Source organism: Myotis nattereri (genome assembly GCF_964212035.1).
Source record: "Myotis nattereri genome assembly, chromosome: 5".
NCBI classification, from domain to species: Eukaryota; Metazoa; Chordata; class Mammalia; order Chiroptera; family Vespertilionidae; genus Myotis; species Myotis nattereri.
Window position 1 is genome coordinate 13449366 of NC_138080.1, and position 26865 is coordinate 13476230.

Genomic DNA, 26865 nt, shown 5'->3' on the forward strand with positions numbered 1-26865 from the left:
AGAGAGGGAGGGAGAGAGAGGGGGAGAGAGAAAGAGAGACGAAATGATCTATATGAAAAAGAAATATTGGTTAGTTGCCTCCTGCATGATCCCCAACCAGCAGATTAAACCCCCAGTGTAGGTATGTGCTCTGACCAGGAATCAAACCTGCCATCTTTTTGCGTACAGAAAGAAGATACTCCCACCAGCTGAGCCACACCGGCCAGGGCAAATCCTCATTTGAAGTTGCTTATCATTCTTACTTTTTGTGAGGGAGGATACAAGAAACATGCCTTTAAGTTCCACCGTGTATTTCCTAGGCCATGCATCTTCAAATGACCCTTCACTGGGCCCAGCTGCATTTTTGCTAGAAAGTCATCTTTCTGGCAGGGTGTATGGAAGAAGTCACGCCACAGTCTGGGCCTGGGGCAAGTGGTCTGTCCTCTCTGGGCCCCAACTTCCTCATGTGTGCAACAGAGTTGAACTTGAAAGTTTTTCTAGCTCTGGTATTACAGGTTTACTGTCTTTGGGGTGTTTCTGCATGTCCCTTTGGACATTCTGTGAATGATGAGAGAGCTGTGTCCACACAGCTCTGCCTTTCTACATATCCTCTGATGACTGGAGCACTTTCATTATTGAGCAGCTGCCATCCCTCCCTCCAGTATCGACCCAGCTTATGTGAGGTCAGGGGCAGAGGCTTGGCTCAGGCTGACCCCCAGTTAATGGGAACTGAGCATAATCACATCAGCTCAGTTGGGAGTTTTGAAAATTACATTAGCAAAAGTGAATCTGCCAATAATTCATGTGATGGATTTGCAATTAGAATAAAGAGATCTTTTTTCTTCTTTGTCTTTTCGGTAAAGGAAGAGAAAGAAAAACCACCCAAGAAATTAAAATTTCAAACAGCTTACCAATTATGTTTAAGTAGAATTTCATCCTCAAGCTATTGATGTGGTCCCTTAAGTAAAGGATATTTTAGGGAATGTTATTTCTTGGTCATTTTCCATAATCTACTGAGAGTTCTTGGTAACATCACAGATAAGTTTGAATAGTTATTAAAAACTAGAGGCCTGATGCACAAAATTAACACAAGAGGCTCGGCCCTCACAGTCCCGGCTTCGGCCGGAAGGTCGTCCAGATAAAATAATAAAAGCATATTACACTTTTATTATTATAGATTGTTGTCTGAGCTAAACATTTCAGGAATACTGGTTTCACTTAAAATTTTCAGAGAAATGTTTGCTTGCTTGGTTTTTATAAATGTAATTTTATTAAAAGTACAGTAATCAAGAGTTTGAAGTACTATTGGAACCTAGATTTGAGAGCCTTTAGCTATGTGTTTGAGTTGGGGAATTCTTTAAGGTAGACCAGATAGGGTTAACTAGGCATTTATTTGCATGGTAGGATTTGTTGAGAGGTAGCTACCATGAATTAGATATTAATTTTAGTCAAATATAATGCTAATTGTTTTACATACACCATGTTAACACCCCTATAGTAGAGGTGTTATTTATATTTCATTCCCTAGATGAGCAACTGAAGCTCACATTCCTCAAGCAACTTTCCCATACCACACAGCTAATAGCGGATTGCGCAAGACTCCAGACCCTTGAGCGTTGTTCTCAATTCAGGCATTAGATAAAAAGTCACCCGTGAGCTGAAAACACATCTACGTCTATAACAGCAACAACACTAAAGATTTATTGAATCATAATCCTTGGTAGAAGGGCCGTCTTTAATTTTAAGACATTTCACATGTAATTCTGATGTATAGCCAGGACTGACAGGTATGGATAAGGAGGCAGTATGGGCAATTAAGTCAGGTTCTAGTTTTGAAAAAAACCCTAGAGTGTAGCTGTAATCATAAAATAATGGAGCTTTTGGTGGCTTTCCGGGGGTATGATATACTTGTCTTCTATGGTAGACAATTATCAGCTGTTTATGTATAAATTGCAAGTTAGACACTGCACTCAGAAGTGAGAAACACTTCTCAGCTTAGGTTTACTGGAAGGATTGGAGTTACCCTCCTCCTTTCCACAGAGAAGAAAGACAAAGAGCAGAAACTGGAACATTGGCGCACCATGAAAGGAAAGAGAAGCTCTTCCCAGGTAAGGTGAGTTGCCACCTAGGGAAGAGAAGGAATGGTAGGCTCTGGAAAAGGATGAATGTGTGAATGTAGCAAGATGCCGGAGGCAGCATGGAGCGGTTGGAGGATGGAGAAATGGGACTGAGGAGCCGTATCTGAAACACAGGCCATGCTATTCCTGTTCCTCTCAGCAGTGGCGGGCAGTACTGGGGGAGGGCTGTATTCAGTTGTGTCTATCAGGCTTGAGGAACATGGAATAGCTAGATGCTGTTCTGAGAAAGTGTCAGGGCATTAAGGGATTCAACAAAGTTATTTTATAAATTCTGAAAGAATTGAGATTGCTCCTTATCTTTGAATGGGGAAGAGCAGATTTAGAGGGGGACATATGACATCTTTAAAAATATCTGAGGATATCATGTGGAGGATGGAGCACATTCTTCCTTGACATTTAGAAATTCTTTTTCACTTTAGTCTTGATTTGTATGGTGTTATTAAGTTGTCTGATTACAAGCTAATTTTATTTATTTTATCAATAACTTGGTTTTTTACCAGAAGGCTATGACTATCTATGTTTTATCTTTAAAGTTTTCAAATTCCAAAAGCTTGAAAGCCAAAGAGTTTCTAATATACACTTTGCTGTCAACCATACCAGACCCATTTTTCCAGGTACAACCTAGGGTACTTTTTACTTTCATTTTATTTCCCATGGTAATTTTGAAATTTATTCATTTTATTATTTGGATGATCACTTTTCATTCTATTTATTCTCTTATTTATTTCAGTTATGAGATTTTGAATAGTTGATTAATAAATTTTTAAAATTTGCAAATGTCTTTTTTAAGCAAATGAGTGTATCTTTATGTATCTTTTTAGAAATATATATATTTTTATTGATGTCAGAGAGGAAGAGAGAGGGAGAGAGAGATAGAAACATCAATGATGAGAGAGAATCATTGATCGGCTATCTCCTGCTCACCCCACACTGAGGAACAAGCCCGCAACCTGGGCATGTGCCCTGACTGGGAAGAACTCCTGGTTCATAGGTCTATGCTCAACCACTGAGCAACACAGTCTATGTTTCAATAAAACTTTATTTTAAAAACAGGCCATAGAGCAAACGTCTTTTTAGTTTATAGCAAATGGCTATTTAGTTTATTATGTTGGAGCATTTACTATAGTTTTCTGCTGGGGTCCAACCCAGCAGGTCCAGGGGTCCCCAAAGGTGTGGATGGAGTCGGCGAAGAAGGAATGACATGGAGGCAGTGTTCAATTGATCAGCAGCCTAGCCAGGATCTCTAGCCAGGATCTCCAGCCAAGTTTTGGTTTGGATCTCCAGTGAAGTTCTGGTTAGGATTTCCAGCCAGGTTCTGTGTCCATGTTCTCTTGCTAGGTTCTCCAGCCAGGTTCTCCAGGTTCTCCAGCCAGGTTCTGTAGCCATGTTCCCTCGCTAGGTTCTCCAGCCAGGTTCTGTCCAGGTTCTCCAGCCAGGTTCAGTCACCAGGTTCTAGTCAGGTTCTCTTGCCAGGTTCTATCCAGGTTCTGTAGCCAGGTTCTGTCTCTAGGTTCTTTAGCCAGGTTCTCTCGCTAGGTTCTGTCTCTAGGTTCTGTTGCCAGTTTCTGTCCAGGATCTTTTGCCATGTTCTGTCTCTAGGTTCTGTGTCTAGGTTCTGTGTCTAGGTTCTGAGGCCAGTTTCTGTCCAGGATCTTTTGCCATGTTCTCTCCAGCGAAGTTCTTCTGTCTCTAGGTTCTGTGTAGGTTCTGTGTGTAGGTTCTGTCTTCTAAGTTCTGTCTTCTAAGTTCTGTGTTGTTACATCTGTATTTATACCAGTTGATTCCAATCCCATCAATCTCTATTCCAAAGGTTAGGGCGTTTCTTATCTCCATTCCCAGGAGTAAAGATTATGTAGCTTAAGCATGATTGTTCGTAGTTAAAGTGATTAATTACCCGCCTGGCACTTAGTTAAGAGGTTTTATTCCCTCCCTAACTTCAGGGGAAAATCCCTACCTGGGGAAACAACCTTTCTCAGAGACCTTGGTTAAAACACATAGTGCCAAGAAGGTGAGCAAACATATTAAGAACAGTATGCCATATATGCCAGGTCCCTTGAAACAGCAAGGATGGACTGGCTCCAGGCAAATTCCCCCTTTTTTATTTTTTAAAAGCAGGCATTAAAAAGAAAAACCCCAAATGCTCTCTTGTATCCATTTTAAGAGTAGGATTGGCGCTTTCCGCTATTACCTGAGTCCTGATCAATCACCCCAGGGAGAGCTTGCCAATCCTGCACTTTCCCGGGGTGGAAAGGCTGCAGTGGGGTTAAGGATAAGGCTCCTTGGGCCTATCTCCTCCCATGCCTTTAGATTTACCTTTCCTTCCTCAGAAAAGCATGGACATACTTCTTGTATAAAACGTTCTGTCTGACTGGGAGTAACCTTAATTCCTCTGCTAGCAAGCATATGTGTTAAAAGATCAATACAGAGTCTTATTTCTTTAGACTCAGTATGGCACATTTTCTTAATCTAAAGATCAATACAGAGTCTTCTTTCTTTGGACTCAGTATGGCACATCTTCTCAATCTAAGAATCAATACAGAGTCTTCTTTCTTTGGACTCAGTATGGCACATCTTCTCTAAGTTCTGTACTATCCACCTTCTTACCCTACTTATCCTCTATAGGGGGGTCTGAAGTACCCTGGTGGAGTCCTATCCGTCCCAAATGTGGGGGTTCTCAATGGGGGGGGGCTTACCTAGGGGAATTCTGTTCCAGGGGTTCCCAAAGGTGTGGACGGAGTCGGCGAAGACTATCCACCCTCTTCCTACGGTGGAGTCCTATCCATCCCGAGAGTGGGGCTTACCTAGGGGTCCCTGTTCAGGCGCCAGATGCTGGGGTCCAATCCCAGCAGGTTCAGGGGTCCCCAAAGGTGTGGATGGAGTCGGCGAAGAAGGAATGACACGGAGACAGTGTTCAGTTGATCAGCAGCCTAGCCAGGATCTCTAGCCAGGATCTCCAGCCAAGTTCTGGCCTGGATCTCCAGTCAAGTTCTGTTCAGGATCTCCAGCGAAGTTCTGGTTAGGATTTCCAGCCAGGTTCTGTGTCCATGTTCTCTTGCTAGGTTCTCCAGCCAGGTTCTGTAGCCATGTTTCCTTGCTAGGTTCTCCAGCCAGGTTCTGTAGCCGTGTTCCCTTGCTAGGTTCTCCAGCCAGGTTCTATCCAGGTTCTTCAGCCAGGTTCTCTTGCTATGTTCTATCCAGGTTCTGTAGCCAGGTTCTGTCTCTAGGTTCTGTTGCCAGTTTCTGTCCAGGATCTTTTGCCATGTTCTCTCGCTAGGTTCTGTCTCTAGGTTCTGTGTAGGTTCTGTGTCTAGGTTCTGTGTAGGTTCTGTCTTTCTTGGTTCTGTCTTCTAAGTTCTGTGTCTTGCTGTCTTGTTACATCTGTATTTATACCAGTTGATTCAATCCTATCAATCTCTATTACAAAGGTTAGGGCGTTTCTTATCTCCATTCCAGGAGTAAAGATTATGTAGCTTAAGCATGATTGTTTGTAGTTAAAGTGATTAACTATCCGCCTGGCACTTAGTTAAGGAGTTTTATCCCCTCCCTGACTTCAGGGAAAAAATCCCTACCTGGGGAAACAACCTTTCTCGGAGAGGTGACCTTGGTTAAAACACACAGCGCTAAGGGGAGCAAACATATTAAGAACAGTATGCTATATATGCCAGGTCCCTTGAAACAGCAAGGATGGACTGGCTCCCGGCAGTTTTCCTCTACTTTATGGTTGATTTTTTAGGGGAAACTTTACATTAGCTATAATAATTTTATTCTCATTTAAAGTTTCTTTATATAGTAGCTTTATAAGTACTTTTATATCATTTTCTCTTAATCTTTAAATATATTTTTCTGAATCAACATTAGTAGGTGTATACAGGCAGGATTTAGAGGGTTCCTTGTATTCTAGGTTTTTTATATCAAATGCATCTTCTTTTGTTGGTAAAGTACAGTTTCTTTAATCAGTTATAATTATTATGAATCTATGTGCTTTCCCATTTTTTTATTCTGATAATTGTCAATAATTTCAACTATTATTGTCTTTCTTGTTCTTCACCCTCAAACTTCCAATAGATACTTTTCCATCCGTAGTCACTTTTCTCTTTCAAAGTAATAACATCTTCCAAGCTTGCTACTACTTCTATGTACTTCATTTTCCTTCCAAAAGTGATTAAAGAGACTTTGCAACTACTAGCAAATGCAATTGGTAATCTTAAAAAAGCTAGACATTGTCATTGCGGTAATTGGCAAGACTTGAATATGGACTGTGGACTACAGAATAGTGTTGCATAGTGTATCAATGTTACATCTCCTGAGTTTGAAACTGTAACATGGTTATGTAAGATTTTTTTGGTTAGAGATACACAATGATGTTTGAGATAAAAGGGCATGATGTCTCCAATTTTCTGTCAAACAATATAGAAAAAATTACATATACACATATATGTCAACCTAAATGTGAACAATTGATTAATTTAAAAATGTATATATGAGTGCTCTTTGTATTCTTTCTGATATTTGTGTAAGTTTGCACTTATATAAAACAAAATATTATAAATAAGAAACCTTTCATTTTTTAGTGGAAATTCCATTTTGTCTCATACCTGTTGTCAGTATTTCAGCATTCCTGGTGGCATTTTTCATTTAAGTTTTACTGCATTTGTTCCCAACATCCCTGGGTCCCTGCTACCTTCACCTCCTTTGCCTGCAGAAGCTTCTGCAGCCATTAACTGGTAGGACACTGAAGTCATTATTTTGATGAATCGCTGGAAGCTGAGAGTGGACTAACATGATGGTGAAATTCTACAGGGGCAACATTCTTAGAGGAACACACACACACGCACACAAACACACACACACACACACACACACACACACGCCCTCCTCACCTACCTGTTCCTAAAAACTTTGTAAATGGCTTTCCATTGGATTTAGAAGGAAAATGGTTTCCGTTTACCTGGCTGCCTCCAACCTGTGCCCCTACCAAGACGGAGGAACCTGCAACAGAGGTACCTGCCCTTGACTGAGAATTGAACCTGTGACTCTTTGGTCCATGGGCCAACTCTCCAACCACTGAGCAACCAGAAGGGCAGAGATCCTTTTTTTTTTTTTGCAGCTACATAGTATCCCATGGTGTAAATGGACCACAGCTTTTTAATCCACTCATCTACTGATGGGCACCTGGGCTTTTTCCAGATCTTAGCTATTGTAAATTGTGCTGCTATGAACGTAGCGGTGCATACATTCTTTCTGATTGGTATTTCAGGTTTCTTAGGATATATTCCTAGAAGTGGGATCACTGGGTCAAATGGCAGTTTCATTTTTAATTTCTTGAGGAAACTCCATATTGTTTTTCATAGTGGCTGCAGCAGTCTGCATTCCCACCAGCAGTGTACTAGGGTTCCCTTTTTGCCACATCCTCACCCGCACTTGTCATTTGTTGATTTGTTAATGGTAGCCATTCTGACAGGTGTGAGGTGGTACCTCATTGTCATTTTGAGCATTTATTCATATGTGTCTTGGCCATCTGTATGTCCACTTTGGAGAAATGCCTATTTAGGTCCTTTGCCCATTTTATAATTGGATTGTTTGTCTTCCTTTTGTTAAGTTGTATGCGCTCCTTATATATTTTGGAAATTAACTCCTTATCAGACATATCATTGGCAAATATGTTCTCCCATACAGTGAGCTGCCTTTCCATTTTGTTGATGGTTTCTGCAGAAGCTCTTTATTTTGATGTAGTCCCCTTTGTTTATTTTCTCCTTTGTTTCCTGTGTCCTTGGAAATGTATTGGCAAACATATAGCTACAAGAGATGTCTGAGATTTTGCTGCCTATGGTTTCTTTTAGAATTTTTATGGTTTCACAACTTACATGTACCCATTTTGAGTTTATTCTTGTGTATGGGATAAATTGGTGGTGTAGAAAGGAAGAGAGAGGATCCAAATAAAATCAGAAATGAAAGAGGTGAAGTAACAACTGACACCACAAAATATGAAGGATTGTAAGAAAGTATTATGAATAACTATATGCCAACAAGCTACACAATGTGAATGAAATGGATAAATTCTTAGAAAACTACAATCTTCCAAAATTGAATCAAGAAGAATCAGAAAACCTGAATAGGCTGATAACTACTGATAAAATTGAAGCAGTAATAAAAAAAAAAATACTCCCAGAAATAAAAGCCCTGGCCACAGGGGAGTTTTTAAAAATTCTTCTAGAGTTGCTATTAATAATTTTGAAACATCAATTACTCTCCAATTAGATGATCACATGTAAAATTATTGATTGATTTCCCCTTTCTAGAAGATGAGAAAAGACTATCATTTTTATTTCTTTTAAATCTTTATTGTTGAAAGTATTATATATGTCCCCCTTTCCCCTCCCCGCATTGACCTTTCCCAGCCTGACCCCAGGCCTTCACCACCTTATTGTCTGTGTCCATGGGTTATGTATATATGCATACAACATTGGTTGATCTCTTCTCACCCACCCACCCTCCCCTGCCTTCCCTCTGAGGTTGACAGTCAGTTCCATGCTTCTATGTCTCTGGATCTATTGTTGTTCATCAGTTTATATTGTTCATTAGATTCCACATATGAGTGAGATCATGTGATACTTATCTTTCTCTGACTGGATTATTTTGCTTAGCAAATGCTCTTCAGGTCCATCCATGCTGTTGCAAATGGTAGAAGTTCCTTTTTTATAGCAGCATAGTATCCCATTGTGTAAATGTACCACAGTTTTTTAATCCACTCATCTGCTGATGTGCACTTAGGCTGTTTCCAAATCTTAGCTATTACAAATTGTGCTGCTATGAACATAGGGGTGCATATATCCTTTCTGATTGGTGTTTCTGATTTTTTAGGTTATATTCCTAGAAGTGGGATCACTGGGTCAAAAGGGAGTGTCATTTTTAATTTTTTGAGGAAAGTCCATACTGTTTTCCACAGAGGCTGCACCAGTCTGCATTCCCTCCAGCAGTTCAGGAAGGTTCCACAGGGGAGTTTTACTAAGCATTCAAAGAACTAACACCTATCCTCCTCAAACAATTCCAAAAAATCCAAGAAGTAGAACACTTCCAAGCTCTTTTTACTAGGCCAGCATTATCCTAATTCCAAAAACAGATAAAGATATTACAAAGAAAGAGAATTACAGGCCAATAATCCTGATGAACAAAGATGCTAAAATCCTCAACAAAATATTAGCAAATCGAATCCAACATTATGTTAAAAAGATCATGCACCATGACCAAATGGAACTTATTCCAGGGATGCAAGGCTGGTACAATATTCACAAATCAATAAATGTGATTCAATTTGTCATAAACAAATTGAAACACAAAAATCACATGATCATATTAATAGCCACAGAAAAAACATTTGACAAAATCCAACACCTGTTTTTGATAAGAACTCTCAGCAAAGTGGGAATACCTCAACATAATAAAGGCCATATATGACAAAACTTTAGCCAACATTGTACTCAATGGGGAAAAAATTAAACCATTTTCCTTAAGAAGAAAAACAAGACAGTGATGTCCCCTTTGCTGTTCTTATTCAACACTAGAGGCCTGGTGCATGAAATTTGTGCAGGGGATGGGGGCCCCTCAGCCTGGCCTGTGCCCTCTTGCAGTCTGGGACCCCTCACTCCTTACTGCTCACCTGCTTGCTGCTCCTTACTGCTCAGCTCGCTGCTCCTTAGTGCTGCTGTAGAGGCGGGAGAGGCTCCTGCCACTGCCGCTGAACTCACCAGCCGTGAGTTCGGCTTCTGGCTGATTGGTGCTCCCCCTGTGGGAGCACACTGACCACCAGGGGGCAGCTCTTACATTGAATGTCTGCCCTCTGGTGGTCAGTGCATGTCATAGCGACCAGTTATTCCCCATTTGGTCAATTTGCATATTAGCTTTTTACTATATAGGATAGTGCTGGAACTCTTAGCCACAGCAATCAGCAAGAAAAAAATTAAAAGTCATCCAAATTGGAAATGAAGAATACCATTATTTGCCGATGATATGATATTATACATAGAAAACCCTAAAGACTCCACCAAAAAACTAGTAGATTGAATAAATGAATTTGGCAATGCAGCAAGGTATAAAATTAACACAGAGAGATTGAAGGCATTTTTATACAGCAATAATGAACTCTCAGGAAGAGAAACTAAAAAATCAATCTCATTTACTATTGCAACAAAAAACTTAAGATCCTTAGTAATAAACTTAACTAAGTATGTAAAATACCTGTACTCAGAAAACTATAGGACATTGAAAAAAGATAGAGGTAGATATAAACAAGTGGAAGAATATATTATGTTTATGGATTAGTAGAGTTAACATCAAAAAAGCAATCTACAGATTCAATGCAATCCTTATTGAAATACCAATGGCATATTTAAAAGATCTAGAATAAATGCTCCAAAAATTTGTGTGGAACCAAAATAGATCCTGAATAGCAGAAACAATCTTGGGAAAGAAGAACAAAGTTGGAAGGATCACAATACTGGATATCAAGTTATACTACAAAACCACTGATTTGTTTTAGAAAGATATCTGACTGCTCTGTGGAGAATGGATTTCAAATATGCAAGAGAAAAGCTGAATAATCCATTTAAAAAAGGAAAGTGGCTTGACCAGGGTATTAGCAGTGAAGTGGAAAAATTGAATAGATTATAAATATGTTTTAAAGATAAAGGTGACAAGACTTGCTGATTAATTTAATTTATGATATGACATAGTAGGATAAAGAGTAACTACTAGAATTTGGGCAACTTAGCTAGAAATGACGTTTACTAGAATAATGAAGATGAGAAAAAATAGCCTTGGATTTGGTGTGGCGTGTTAGGAATTCTGCTTTGACTATATTAACTTTGTAGTAATTGTTAGGTTCCCATGTAGTAGTTCAAGAAAGATCTTAGATATACAAAGTTTGTGTTCAGTAAATTTCAGGAATGAAGATGCAAACTTGGAATTCAGCAGGGTATGAGGGGTGGGCAAACTTTTTGACTCGAGGGCCACAATGGGTTCTTAAACTGGACCGGAGGGCCGGAACAAAAGCATGGATGGAGTGTTTGTGTGAACTAATATAAATTCAAAGTAAACATCATTACATAAAAGGGTACGGTCTTTTTTTTTTTTTTTTTAGTTTTATTCATTTCAAATGGGCCGGATCCGGCCCGCGGGCCGTAGTTTGCCCATGGCTGGTATAGATGGTATTTAAGTACACAGGAATATAAGTGATCTCTTAAGGGGACAGTATAGACAGAAGAGTGGAAAACATATAACAGAGTCTTGGATCATTTAATATATTTATTTCAAGTAAAGTAGGAGAAACCAACAATGGCAAGTGGGTAGGAAAAAACTAACAGTTTTGGGGTGATGGAATCCATGAGTAGGATTAAATAGATGAGGTGAACTCTGTTGAATGCAGATGAGAGGTCAGGTAAGATGAGGAAAGAGAAGTTATTGGCAACATGGAGTTCATTAGTCACTTTAATTTTTATAGATTCAGTGAAGTGGTGGTGATAAAAGCCTAATGTCTGTGAGTACAGAATATAATGTGATGGAAGGAAGTGAAGAAAAGCAAAAGAGATAACTCATAAGAGTGGACATTTTGCTGAGAAGAGAACAAAGAAATAGGTGCTAACTGGTAGGGTTATATGCTGATGAAATTGAACCAATAGAGAGAGAATTCAATGATGAGAAATGTAGAAATGAAATCTTTTTTTGGGGGGGAAAAAGTGGTGGGATCCAGAGAACAAATGTAAGATTAGCCTTAGATCAGTGTAGGGAGACTATCCATAGTAACAAAAGACAGGGAAATTGTTACAGATATAGATACAAATACATTGGTTGATGTAGTGGGAAAATGAGGAATTTCTAAGTGCTGATTTTTTGGTAATGAAATGTCAGACAAGATTAGCTGTAAAGCAAGTAGTTACTTACACAGGAGGTTTGGAAATGTCAAATTTTTGAGGAAAGGAGAGCACAAAGCAAGTAATATTTTTGGAGAATGGGAGAATGAACATGCTAGAAAAGGGTAGTAACTTTGTTGGGCAGTACTGTACACCTACAAGAGATTTGTAATCATGAGTTTGAAGCCAGACATTTAGATTATTTCAGCTATATGTGAGGAGTCAGAGAGTAAGCAGAAAGGGGAGTTTAACCAGGCCAGATAAAGTATATGGGAAATCTTTTTCTCCTTAATCTCAATAATTCTAAATATTATCAACCTTTAATTTTACCATTATAGTAGCTGAAAACAAAATCTCACTTTATTTTAGTTTGCATTTCTTTGACTTCTAGTGAGACTGAATATCTTCTCATGTGCCCATTAGTCATAACCTATTTGTTCAGATCTTTGTCTATTTTTTCTACTAAGTTATTTGGTTAGTGTTATCTTCTTCTACCCCATATGAAGTTTGTAAAATTAGTCTCCTGTATTTTATGAGTATATTTTAATTTTTTATGTTTGATCATTTAATCATGTAATTTGAGTTTAATTTTGTATACAGTGTGTGGTAGGGAATCCAACTCTTATTTTGATAGATGTATAACCAATTCTCCAATAAAATTTCCCATAGATTTAAAATGCCACCTTTTTATATTTTAAATTTATATACATATATATGTATGTAGACATATCCTATATAGTAAAAGCCAAATATGCTAAGTGTTGGACAGTTCATTTGATCGTTTGACCAGTTGCTATGATGCACACTGACTACCAGTGGGCAGATGCTCAGACCACTAGGTTAGCTTGCTGCTGGGATCCGGCCAATCATGAATGGACAAGAAGGGCCGGACATGCCCTGGAGCCCTCCCACAGTCCCTCCCCGGCCCCAGTCATGCACGGGTGTGAGGGACCCCGCTGGTGCATGAGTCTGTGCACCGGGCCTCTAGCAGTCATAGATCTGGCTTTTTTTCTCTGTCCCATTGATTTGCTTGTCTACACCTGTGTACTATTTCAATGTAGTTGTGTACCATGTTTTGACATTTTGCAGGACAAGTTCCTCCCTTGTTATTCTTCCTCTGAAACATGTGTTGGCTATTCTTGCATATTTAAACAGAGACAAATTTTATAATTTGCTTATTAATCCTAATGGACATTGCAGGCATTGAATTTACAGATTAGTTTTGGGGAACCAGTTAAATTTTGCTGTGGAAGAGGAAGAGGAGAGAGCAAGACACCCTAAGCAGGCTCAGGTGGGTTCAGGACATGGTTACAGACCCTCTGGGTAGGAGAGTTCCAAGGGCAGAAAGGATAAGGGGACAAACATTGAAATGAATTGCACTTTATCCATGCACTTACCAAAGATTAAGCTGGAAGGTTCTAAATGCAGCAATTTTGATCAAAACTCCCTGCTGGAATGATGTCTACTAATTTGTAGCACAGCTATTTTTTTCCAAACTGATGTTACATCTGTTGAAATTAACATTTTAAAAGTACTCAGTTATTTGGTGGGAACACATTCCAAAGAAAACAGAAACAAATATTAAGGGAAAGGAGGCCAAAATGGTGATGTGTAGGAGAGAAAGTTTACAGTTTATTTAATAAGAATGTTGACAATTTTTTAAAAATCTATTAAATGAATATTTTGGATGAAAGAAAGTTTGCAATGAAATTAAGAGTTTGTTCCATAAAGAGAAAGATAGTAGATTAGCATATTAATCCCTTCTTCAGAGACCCATGAAGAGCGGGCATTAGATGCCAACCTTGAGAGTATCACAGCTGAACTCCTACCCAGTTCAGGAAAAACGTCTGTATTATTTTCATAGCTTCAGGAATTTCAGGATTGCTCCATGAAAAAGAGCCATTGCAGTCTTGAGCTGTATCTCTGTCAACTTCTTATTCTATTTTCCTTCCTGTGGGGTTTATTGTTCTATTTTGCTTTCTGCGAAAAGACAGGAAGGTAGACATGATTGGAATCCGATCCTCAGCTGTACACCGCCTCAGCACTGCTGCAGAATCTCAGTCCATGGGGCAATGGCAGGGAGCTATTTATAGACCAGCTCTGAAACTCCCTTAGTAACAAGGGTTGGAAAGAGCTGTCTGTGCTGCTGAAATATCCCCAGTCAGCCAGCGGCCTTGCCCCTGATCCCTGTAACTTTGGAATTCTTCTTAAGTGTCCACAGTTTCCATATTATTTCTTTTACAGCATGACTCATGGTTGGAGACCGCTCATGAATATTTAGCAATCCAAGTAAATCCTATATTTTGTTTTATGATAATGTATTCTGTTGAAGGGGAGATATTTCATTTTGATGGCTAAGCTTTGTACTCCAACAACTAATGTCTATGCTTGCCTTTTTTCATGCTTTGAGATTTTTAAGCTTTCTATTATATTTCACATATGTGGGCATTGGCCAAAAGCCTGACATTTTCTTCCTTCCCTTTATGTTTGTTCTTTTTTCCTTCCCTCCAGCTTGACCATCTGTCTCCCCACTTTTGCTTCTGTACAACCATGGACTAAATACCTAGGGGTGGAATAATAAAGGTCATCAAGGATTCAGTTTCAGAAGTCATCTCTCATCTATGCAAGTACAGAGTGATTTCCGCAAAGTGTTCTACATCTTGTTACCATCTGGGCCTATTCCCTCACTTAGTTAGAGCACAGCTAACGAGGCCAAGGTCACAGACTGAGACCCTATATGATCCAGTTTATTTTGCACCGCAAAGAACTTTCTTTTGCAGCCATAGTCTGCAACTGCTACTGCTGGCGGGTCAATCTAGAAAATGAGCCTGCACTGGAGGACCTGGTGAGAGTTGGGTTGCAGCCAAGCTCTCACCTTTATTACAGAAAACTTCAAAGCATATGTTCTATGGCCGGATAGTCAGCAGGATTCCTATCTCAGTGCACTCTTTATAGTAAGCTTTAGAATAGCTAGGACATGAGCCGTCATCTGTTTCACATCTAAGGTAAAAAGATGTGCCCATCTGTCCTCGCTTGTCTCTATAGATTTATCTCCTTTACAGTTTACCCCATAAGGGGATGACAGGAACCCCCCAAATTAGTCCAATCCTTTATGTCATTCTGTCTTTCCTAATGACATTCCTCTGTGGATTTAGACATTTTTGAGATGGAAATTAAGTGACGGGCAACATTAAATCTGATGAGGTGAGCAGTCATGTCTAACTAGGAAGAGAGTTGCCATTAGATGAATATAACGTCTGTGGACTCTAACGAGTAGAAATTTTGAGCATCTTCTCCTTTTGGCTTTTGTTATACTAGCATAATATATGCAGAGTGATTTAAAATTTACAAACCATTTCCATATCTCCCGTATCAGTGGGTCCATCCAATGAGATATTAGCTGGACAGGTATTATTGCATCTTTCAGATTAGCTGCACACAAAGCTTGTAGGACTTGTTCAAGGTCACACAATCTATTAAAATCTTTGGACCCTGATCCAGGGGGCTTTCCATGATATCACTCTACATTTTATTTCTTGACTTGCACCTGCAGGAATATCTCAACACAAATGTGATCATATTGTCAAAACCATTTCTACTTTTTTTCCAAGTTGATTAGGGATATGGCCTCAAAAGGAGATTGAGTAGAGGGTTCTGAAAGGCATCCAGGGCTCTTTTGGAATGTGACATGGCAGTTGGTAAAGCTTTTGAAATGAGAGAGATCTGCTTTCAAATACTGGTTCTCCCTTAGTTTATTTTTCAAACAATCCTATCCTGCATGATTAGGGAATAACCCTGGCAACAGTCTCTGAAATGAGTTTTTGCCAAATTGTGTAATGGACCTGCTTGGAACTGACATTCAAAAGTAAGACATTTATTAAAGGGAATTTAATTCAGGATCCTGGGAGTAGGAGAAAGCAAGGCATTCTTTTTAAAAAATAATTTTCTATTGATTTGAGAGAGAGGAAAGGAAAAGGAGCGAGCAAGAGAGAAACATCTATGCCCACAACCTGGGCATGTGCCCTCACCTGGAATCTAACGGGAGACCTTTCAGTGCATGGGACGATACCCAACCAACTGAGCTACACCGGCCAGGGCAGAAGCAACGCGTTCTTACTCCCCACCCCTCAAGACTATTGCACTTTAATTGTGTGGCTTACTTTTCCAATTAAAAGCATGCCTTATATATAAAGGGTCTCATTTACATTTAGCATCATCTTACCTTATTTTTTTAAACAATATTACACAATGCATTATGTCTTGATATAATTTAAGGCCTCCTGTTGACTACTTACATTTACTAAACAGTAGTTCAGTCTAGATCAGTGAACACCATTAAAATGCATAGGCAGAAATGCAAATATTAGATAATTGGTACTCAAAGCAAGCCAAAGCCCTGACAGAAGTTGAGAAAAAATAAACAAGTTGTTTTTTAATTTTGTGACTATATCTTTCTTTCACTCATATTGATGGCTATGGATTTAGATCCATCTTCAATTTGTCTCTTTGGGATTTGTTTGTTTTTCTTCTTGTGAAATATTTGATACATACAGAAGAGTGTATAAAATATGTACAATTTATGTGAACTTTAATGAACAAAATAAACTGATGAACAACATAGAACCAGAGGCATGAATACATGGAACAGACTGACAGGATTGGGGGGGGGGACTGCATGAAAGAAGGTGGAGAGAATAGCCAAAGAACATATGTGAATAGTGCATGGACACAGACAATAGTGTGGTGATGGTCAGAAGGGGGTGGTGGGGGCTGGGTGGAGGTGGGTAAAAAGGGGAGGCAATGGCAGGCATCTGTAATAGTGTCAGCAGTAGAAACAACAACAACAGCAAAATACAATTACAAAGCAATGCCTATGAACCACTCAGGCCAAGTAGCAACTTGCCACAAGTCTCTCCACAGTCAGACAGAATCTTCCCGCACTTGACATAACATCAACCAAAAAAATATGCCCATCTGTCCTTGCTTGTCTCTGTAGATTTATCTACCCTACAGTTTCCTGTCCAAGGACTTTAGTTTTTTTTATTTTATGCAAGTGAATTCTATACTTTTTTCTTTTTTGACTGCTTCTTTCACTCAATAGTATATTTGTAAGTTTTATCCATGATGATGGATCTATATATAATCTAAAATATTATATTTATAGTTAGTGTTTATATTGATTCTATATTGAGGCCCTTGGATCATTTCTAGCTTGGGGCTATTTTGAATGATGCTCCTATGAACACTACTGTACTTATGTTCTGGCTATGTACTGGATGTAAAGTGTACACTTAGGGGTGGAATGCTCATCATAGAGCTTCAATTTTACCAGAAAATGCTGAACTGCCTCCAAAATATTTTATTAATTTTCACTTCCAAGAGAGAGTTCCTATTGTTCCACTTTATTTTTAAAAAATATATTTTATTGATTTTTTTTTTACAGAGAGAAAGGAAGAGGGATAGAGAGTTAGGAACATCAATGAGAAAGAAACATTGGTCAGCTGCCTCCTGCACACTCCCTACTGGGGATGTGCCCATGACGAAGGTACATGCCCTTGACCGGAATCGAACCCAGCACCCCTCAGTCTGCAGCCTGATGCTCTATCCATGGAGGCAAACCGGTTAGGGCTTGTTCCACTTTCTTATCAACATTTGAAATTGTTAGACACTGTGATTTTTGCCTGTGCAGTAGGGATGCAGTGGTTTTCCATTGTGGTCTTTGTGTGCCTATTTTCTTTCAACCAGGCTCTTTGTTTTTTTGAGGGTTATTTGTTATATGTGTTATTTGAAATAATGACTTAAAGAGATGAGGGAGTTATGGGAATAATGAGGGAAGAGCATTCCAGGTAATTAAAACGTTCAGTGCAAAGGTTCTATGCCAGAAGTCTGCCTGGAGTGAGAGGAACATCAGCAGCAGATGAATGGAGGGTAATGGAGGGAGGTCTAGTAGGAAACTTTGGCCTGAGCTCAGAATGAAATGGAGTGTTCAGAGCAGAGGAGTGACATAACCTGACTCTCCCTCTTTAAAAAAAAATTAAGATGCTTTTTATTTTTGTAAATAGTTTGAAGTGTCTGGAAAAATTGAGTGTAATTACTTTCCTATTAAGAAAGTTTGTGTTTTCCATCCCTGCAAATATGGGCTCTTTCAGGTTAGAGATTCTGGTCCCCAAAGGGGATAAACTATTATTAGGTTAGTATCAATAAGATTTTATTGAACTATGTTCCATCCATGCTGCCAGGGCATTTTAGAGTCCTTTAGGGGCCAACGAGTGAGAATAAGAGTAATCATATTGGTAGGAGTAATGACCCGAGAGTAGAAAGTGGGGGTAGAAAGGAATATTTATGGTACCCAGGTGATCCCCTGTTGCTCCCTTACCCAGCTGTAACTGTGAATGAACATACGCACATGTGCAGTAAACCTTGAGAATGACATCATGTTCATGGACTTAGATCCTTCAGAAGTGAGAGTTTGGTTTACACAACCAGGTAAGACACCGAGACCTGCCTCGATGTTAGCTGAGGGGAGGGAAACAGAGTGGATGACAGAGGAGGGAGATGATCATACCAGCTGTGGTCCCGAGACCAGCTGCAGCAATGGGAGCTGTGTCCATCTCACTAAGTTTACCCTCAAGAGGACAGGTCAGCGGACCCGGGAAAATGTCTAGGCTGTGGATCTGTGCACAGCAAAGATGGACTATGGAGCTCTGGGGGAGTTGCTGCTCAATCTCCCTGCAAGCAAACCTTCTGTGGGAAGCATAGTTAGACAAACACCTCCACTTATACATCAGATATGACATGATGTCCACACCGGACCATGCTTCCCCTGGGCTGTTCCCAGCACAGTGGGATTGCTAAGTGCTGGGACATTCCTGCTTCTAATGGGAAACTGTTGCTTGGTGAGCTTCCATTAGCCTGCTGTGACATTCTCAGAACTGTGCAATGGCCTGAGGCTTGTCTTTCCCAATTCTCCTTCCTTCTTTCTCTTCTTCCACAGATATCAGAGTCATATTGTGGCCTGAAGTCTTTGCCAGACTACCTCAGCTACCTCCCCTTGATCTTTCACAAGCATGTTCCCCAGTAAGTCTCTTAACAACTATCCCATTTTGGCATCTGTTTTTAGGAAGACCTGAGCTGAAGTAAGGTATGTTTACTATAATTATCAAAATGGTTTCGTTTAAATCTACCAGTTTGCCCTTTCTTGTTTACTTCTCTTACTTGATCTTTGTTCCTTTTCCCTCCTTCTGCTGAACTGAACTTTTAAAAAATAATTATTTTATTATCTATACCTTGTTGGTTTATTTTTCAGCATTTAACTTTAGCATCATTTGAAAGTTAGGGTTTAACTCTCAAGTGATGCTATACCACTTCCCATATGGTGTAAAATGTACAGCAGAATATACTCACCTTCCCCCTTCTGTCCTTTGAGCTATTTTCAAACATTTCACTTCTGCATACACTATAAACGCCCCAAAACATTGTCATTATTTTTACTTTAAACAAATATCTATGATCGAAGGTAAAACTGATATAAATGTCCTTTGTACTTACCTTTATATTTATCCTTTTCTGTGCTCATTAGTTAATGTAGAGCCAATACTGAACTGGTAACATTTCCATCTTTCTTTAACATCCCTTATGGTTGCCGGTATGCTGCTGCTGAGTTTTCTCGTATTTTGTTAGTCTAAAAAAGTGTTTATTTCTCCTTGATTTTGTTACTGTGGGATAATATAATGTAACATTTACCATTCTAACCATTTTTAAGTGTCAGTTCTATGGCATTAAGTGCATTCTTGCTGTTGTGCACCCTTCACCACCAACCATCTCCAGGAAGTGTTTTGTCTTCCCCAACTACAACTCTGTGCCCATCAACACTAACTCCCCATTCCCCCCCTCCCCCAGTCCCTGGCAACCACCATTCTGCTTCCTGCCTCTATGAATTCACTCCAGGAACCTCATGTAAATGGAATTATACAATATTTGTCTTCGAGTGACTGCCTTATTTCACTTAGCATAATGTCTTTTATGTTCATCCATGTGGTAGCATGAGTCAAACTTTCTTTATTAAGGCTGAATAATATCCTATATAATAAAAGCCCAGCGACCGAAATGGTGGAATGACCAGAGACCAGAATGACCACGGCCCCTCACCCTGGCCAGCAGCCCCCCAGCAAGTGGTTAGGAGCGATCAAGCAGGCAGGCAAGCAGTTAGGGGCAATCAGAGAGGCAGGCAGAGTGCTTAGGGGTGATCAGGTAGGCAGAGGCAGTTAGGGGCAATCAGGCAGGCAGGCGAGTGGTTAGGGGCAATCAGGGAGGTAGAGGCGGTTAGGGGCGATCAAGCAGGCAGGGGCAGTTAGGGGTGATCAGGAAGGCAGACAAAGTGGTTAGGGGTGATCAGGCAGGCAGGCAAGTGATTAAGGGTGATCAGGCAGGCAGGCGAGCGGTTAGGGGCCAGTGGTCCTGGATTGCGAGAGAGATGTCCTGTGGATCAGGCCTAAACCAGCAGTTGGACATCCCCTGAGGGGTCCAGGATTTCGAGTGGGTGCAGGCTGGGCTGAGGGATGCCCCCCTACCCCCACCCCTGTGCATGAATTTTGTGCACCAGGCCTCTAGTACTATTATATGTATATATCACATGCATTTGCAAGAACAAATATTTATTGAAGTTCCTGTTTGTACTTTTTTGGGGTATATGCTCAGAAATAGAATTGCTAGGTCATATGGGAAATTAGTTTTCTAGGGCTCCCATAACGAAGTACCAGAGACTGGGTGACTTAAAAGCAGACATTCATTTTTTCACAGTTCTGGAGCCTGGGAGTCTAAGAGGAAGGTGTCAGCAGGGCTGGTGTCTTCTGAGGCCTCCCTGCTTGACTGGCTGATGGCCGTCTTCCCCTTGTGTCTTCTCTCTGTGCCTTTCTGTGGCCAAATTTCCTCTTCATATAAAGATACCAGTTACATTGGGTTAGAGTCAACCCTAATACCTCATTTTAACTCAATTACCACTTTAAAAACCCTACTCCAAAAACAGGCACATTCTGAGGGATGGGGACTTGGAATTTAATGTATGAATTTGGGGGGCACAAATTCAGCCCATAATATCCTGTCTTTTGGTTCCCCAAAATTCAAGTTCTTCTTGCATGCAAAATATATTCATAATAGCCCCATTTCAACAGCCCAAAATATCTTTTTTAAAATTTAAATTCTTTATTATTTAAAGTATTACATATGTCTCCTTTTTCCCCCCTTGACCTCTCCCCTCCCGCCCCTCCCCCAGCACATCCCCCCCTCCCCCATCTGTGTCCATTGGTTATGCTAATATGCATGCATACAAGTCCTTTGGTTGATCTCTTATCCCCTCACCCCCTGCCTTTCCTCATAGGCTGGATAGTCTGTTCAATGCTTCTATGACTCTGGTTCTATTTTTGTTCATCAGTTTATGTTGTTCATTATTTTCCACAAATGAGTGAGCCCCAGCCCCAAAGGTCTTAACCGTTCCTGCAGCAGCTCTGAGTGCAAACTCTCATCTAAGTATCCTCTACATCAGGTGTAGGTGAGACGTGACGTGTGATGCATTCTGAGGAGAACGCTCTCACCAGCTGTGAAACTGTGAAACCAGACAGCGCCTTACAGACTTCCAAAGTATAATGATAGAAACGGCATAGTCCCATTCCAAACAGAACCAGTTGTAAAAGGCAAAAGATTTATATAGTTTGAAGAGAAACCAGAGTATTTTTAAAAATCCGGTTACATAAGATTTCTTCTATGATTTTTTCTAAGTGTTTTATAGTTTTGGCTCTAATATTTGTATTTAATCCATTTTGAGTCCGTTTTTGTAAATGTTGCACAGGGAGGCTCCGACTTTGTTCTTTTGCATGTGGACATGCAGTTTTCCCAATACCATTTTTTAACAGACTGTCCCTTTCCTATTGAATAATCTTGGCACCTTTATAAAAAACCGTTTACTATGTGGCTTATTTGTGGACTCTCTTCTAGTCTGTTGGTCTACATTCTGCCTCTACGTCTGTACCACAAAGTAATCACAATGAAATCAGGAAGCGTGAGTTCTCCAACTTTGTTCTGTTTCAAGATTGTTTTGTTTATTCAAAGCCCCTTGAGATTCCATGTGAATTTTTAAGATTTCAATATGATTTTTTTTTCTGTTTTAGCCTAAAATATATTCTAATTGCTTTCAGTGGGACATTTGTTTTAAACCACAAATCATTCTGCCTGGATTATCATAGTACAAAATCCCTTCTTTATCCCCGCCCTCAACCCAAATGAAGACATAAACAAAACTTCAACTTCAAAGCCACAGTTCAGCTTAAAATAATAAAACTTTTCTTTTGTTCCATCATTTGAGTCATTTTGGGAATTTTCTATGGATTTATTTTCTCCTCGTTATGGGTGCTATTTTTCTATCTTTTCACATGCAGATAGTTTTTTGGTTGTTGGTCCTTGTGAATTTTACATTGTTAGTTGCTATATTTTTATTGTTTCATTTAAGTGTTTTGTTTTCCTCTGTAGCAGAGTGAAGTTACTTAGAAACCATTGGAACCTTTGGAGGCTGCTTTTAAACATTGTCAGGGCAGGTCCAGAGCCGCCCGTAGTGGAGGGGTATTTAGTCCTCCTGAGGATTCTCCCTGATGTCCTATACAGGGTGGGGCAAAAGGAGGTTTACAATTGTCTGTATGGAAAAGAACATGATAATTAATAGCTAATAATACAAGAATAAGCTCGGTGTTTTGCATACTCATAACTGTGAACCTACTTTTGCCTCACCCTCCATATTATGTAGTGTTTCCACGCTGTCTGATGAAAAACAAACTGTTTTCCACACCGTGTGAAATCCTGCAATTGTCCTGCTTCCTCCTTTCTGGCGGTTCTTCCCACAGCAGCAGGTTGCTTCCTCTCATGCATGTACAGGCCAGTACACAGCAAAGACCTCTGCTGGTTTCCAGCATCCTCTCCCTCTGCACAGCCCGTTCTCTTTGCTACTCTTCTGCGTTACAACTTCTGCTTTACAACTGCTCAGACTGCAGACTGTGCCCTGCACTTGGTAAGAATGCTGGGTTGCTTGGCTCGCCCTCTGTGTACTACGGCTTGAAGTTGGTACAACCATCAGCTCACCTGGTTAGTTCTCCCCTTCTCTTAGGGGTAGAGTCCTGCACTGACTGCTTTCCAATTCTTTTAAGCCATTATTCCATATATTGGCCAGAAGAGGAAGTTTTCCTAGTTCTGTGTTTTCTATTTTTTTTTAAATCTCTCCTTTGATTCAGAGGTTATTTAGAATTGTGTGTCTTTTAAAAATTGTGGTAAGAATACTTAACATGAGATTTACACTCAATAAATGTATAAATGTGCAATAGAGTATAGTTGAGTATATACACAATGTTGTACAGCAGGCAGAAGTCTATTTCTTAATTTTCAAATATTGTGGTTGTCTAGATACATATTTTAATGAGACTTTGATCAATGCACGTGATTTTAATGTTTTAAAGTATGTTGAGAGTTTCTCTATGGTTAGACCAAGTGTGTCAACATCGTTTAATCTCATATCTTGCTGTATATTCATTCTAACAGGCATTTTGTAGGGTTCGATGTTGACACTTTTTAGTACTTTAAATATACTATTTTGTTATCTTCTGGTATGTAGTTTCTGATATAACTGCTGTCATTCTTCCTTATGATATTTTTTGTGTGCATAACATGCCTTTTCTTTTTATCTTCTCTTAAGTTTTTCTCTTTACTGCTGGGTTGTAGAAATTTTGTTATAATGTTTATTGATATATTTATTTTTAGAGTTTACTCTGCTTAGGGTCTGTTAAGCTTCTTGGAAATGTAGGCTTTCAATTTTTATCATTTGGAAAAATTTTGTTCATTACTTCTTAAAGTATTTTTGTGTTCCCTTTTCTATGACTAATTCCATATATATGAAGCCACTTTATTGCCCACAGATCACTATAGTTTATTGTTAAAAGCCTTCCTCCTAATTGTACAGCTTTCATTCATATAGTTTCTATTGCTATGTCTTTAAATTCTTTGATTTTTTCCCCCCCTATATAGTGTTTAATTGGTTGTTAATCTTTCCTAGTGTATTTTTATTTTAGGGCTTATTTTTTCATCAATAAATTTGACATGGGTATTTTCTACGTTGTCCATATTTGTCTTAACAATTATATTTATGTTTTTCTTTATGCCCTTGAGTATATGGAACACATTTGTAATTGGTGATTTAATGTCTTCTTTCATCGTTCCTGTTAGTTCTGGGTCTGTTTCTGTTGGCTGTGGAACAGTTGACTGTTCTGTATTTTACAGTGTTAAGTGCTGGATTCTGTTGTGCTTCTTTAAGGAATACTGGCCTTTCATTTTGAGGCAGGCAGTTAAATTACATATGCATTAAAAGGTTGATTTGAATCTTTTGAAATCTTTTAGGTAGGTTTTGAATCACTGGTATTGTAGAGCTAATTTAACTCCATTTTTCTTTTTCTTTTTAGGTTTGGGCCTCAGGGGTCTCTACTTACTGGCCTACATGTTCAACAAAATCTCTCCATTCCTCCTAGAGAGAACTTGAGTAATGTCAGTTCTGGGTGACCGCTCCAAATTGTCAGTCTTACAGCTTCCTGGTAATAGTCCTTTCCTTGAAAGTTGTTCTGGTTCATCGTTGTTGGGTTTTACCTGATACACATGTAGAATGATCTTCAACCCAAGAGCCAGGGGGACACCCACGTACCTTTCTGGAGCTATTTCTCTGTGTAAGTTCCTCATTTGGGGCATTTTCCCCTGCAGCTATAGCTGCTTCAGCCTCACCAAACTCCAGCTTCTCTCTCAAGCAAGATTGTTGGGCACTGTGTTCCCTCTCCTTGCCCCACATTCAGGATTACCTTAGGCAGAAAGTGTTTTTCTGCATTTTTAAGATCACAGTTCTGTACTGCCTGTTGTTCAGTGTCTGAAAATAGTCATTTTTCCATGTTTTGTCCTGTTTTCTAATTGTTTCTAGCAGGAGAGAAAGTTTTGGTTATTTTAATTTTTTATGTTTGGAAATGCAAGTGTCTGGGGTATTTTTTCTTTTTCTTTTCTTTTTTTGTGTTTATATGAATTACTTATTTGAACTTCTTGTATTTTCTTCTTGGCAACAATATTTTAAGATAAAATTTAGGCCTTTACATACATGTCTATGAATGTTCATTTTGCTGATTTTAAACCATTCTACCTTGCTGGGTTCTTCTATACATTTTTTTATCCATAATTTAGTCCTCCTTTTCAGTTCTTGTCATTATCAAACTCTTCAATGTACCTTCCTAAAATAATTCAAGTAGTTTCTAAATATTGTCGGGCAACTGAAGAGCACTAAAGACTAGCATTTTGGTAAACTGTAATATATTAATAAAATATTTTGCACCTGGTTTAATTACAAATTGTCAAATGGTGAAGTTGTCCTTAAGAAGCAGGCATCTTCTTAGTTAGGTTAGTTAGGTTTGCATAGATTCCATTGGGTAGGAGACAATGACCCCCAATGGACTTAGGTGGTTTATTATAAACCACACCAGGTGTCATGAGCTTTGTATTCACACTAGTTCCTCGCCTCTCTTCTCACTGGGGGGTGATGGGGAGTGAACCAAGGTGGAAAGCTCTTCATGGTGGATCTGTATCATACCCAGGAACGCCCAGGTCAGGAAATTCCCAGTGCTATAAGGGGCTTCTGACAAATGTGCCCATCATTCTCCCAGGGACATGGTCTTTGTTACCCTGGGATATAAATAAACCTATATTAGGGAGAGGAGGAGGGACTTGTAGAAATGACAGAGATGCAGAGATAATGTCTCCTAATAAAAGCATATAAATCTTCTGTTAACTACACTTTATACTCATGTGATATTCATATACATTCAAAAATTATTCTAGAATATTGCCTAAATGATGCATAATAGTCAATGAATTGCTCAGGTAATCAGATCTAGGACATTGTATATTAAATCCCTTAGGAACGTGTATGCCAAATATATGATGAAGGGTGAGACCACGAGGAAGAATGCTGAACACACTCCGATAATTGGTATTTCTCTCCATCTGTCACATTAAATTTATTTTTCTCTTTTGCTTAGTGTTGAATGTGAATAAGTTGATTATGCATATGATAAAACTTCAGTGTGATGCATATGTTTCCGTTTCTTCCCCACAAAGATATCATAAGGGAATATGTCAATGCTTTTCAAAAAATAATTTTCTGCTATACATATTAAATTTTTTTCTGATTTTTCAGTTTTGAGATCCAATAAATAGAAAATGCAATTAATTTTACATAACTTATAGAGCCAGAGTCATAGAAGCATTGAACAGACTATTCAACCTAAGAGGAAGGCGGCAGGTGGTAAGAGATCAACCAAAGGACTTGTATGCATGCATATGAGCATAACCAACGGACACAGACAGTAGTGGGGTGAGGGCATGTGCTGGGGGGTGGGAGCAGCCGGGTAGAGGTCAATGGGGGGGGAAAAGGAGAGTTATGTAATACTTTAAACAATAAGAATTTAAATAAAAAAGCATTTAATTAACTCATAATGATTCTTAAGGAAAGCTGTTCTCTCTTGTAAGTACTCAAAAACTATAAACATAAATATATATCTTTGGATTTTGGGGGCATCTACTTTAACTTCTTTGGTCTTTGATTTCTGAAATCAGCTCTTGTGCCATCTAGCCTCCAAAAAAAGCCTTTAAACCTTTATAACATAGTACAGGCACCGATTTCTATTTTCCTACTCCATGCCAAACTGGTGAAGAGGTGAAAACTACAGTATAAATTTGAGAAAAATGCCATCTATCTTCACTAGTTTTTGAGAAGGTCTAGC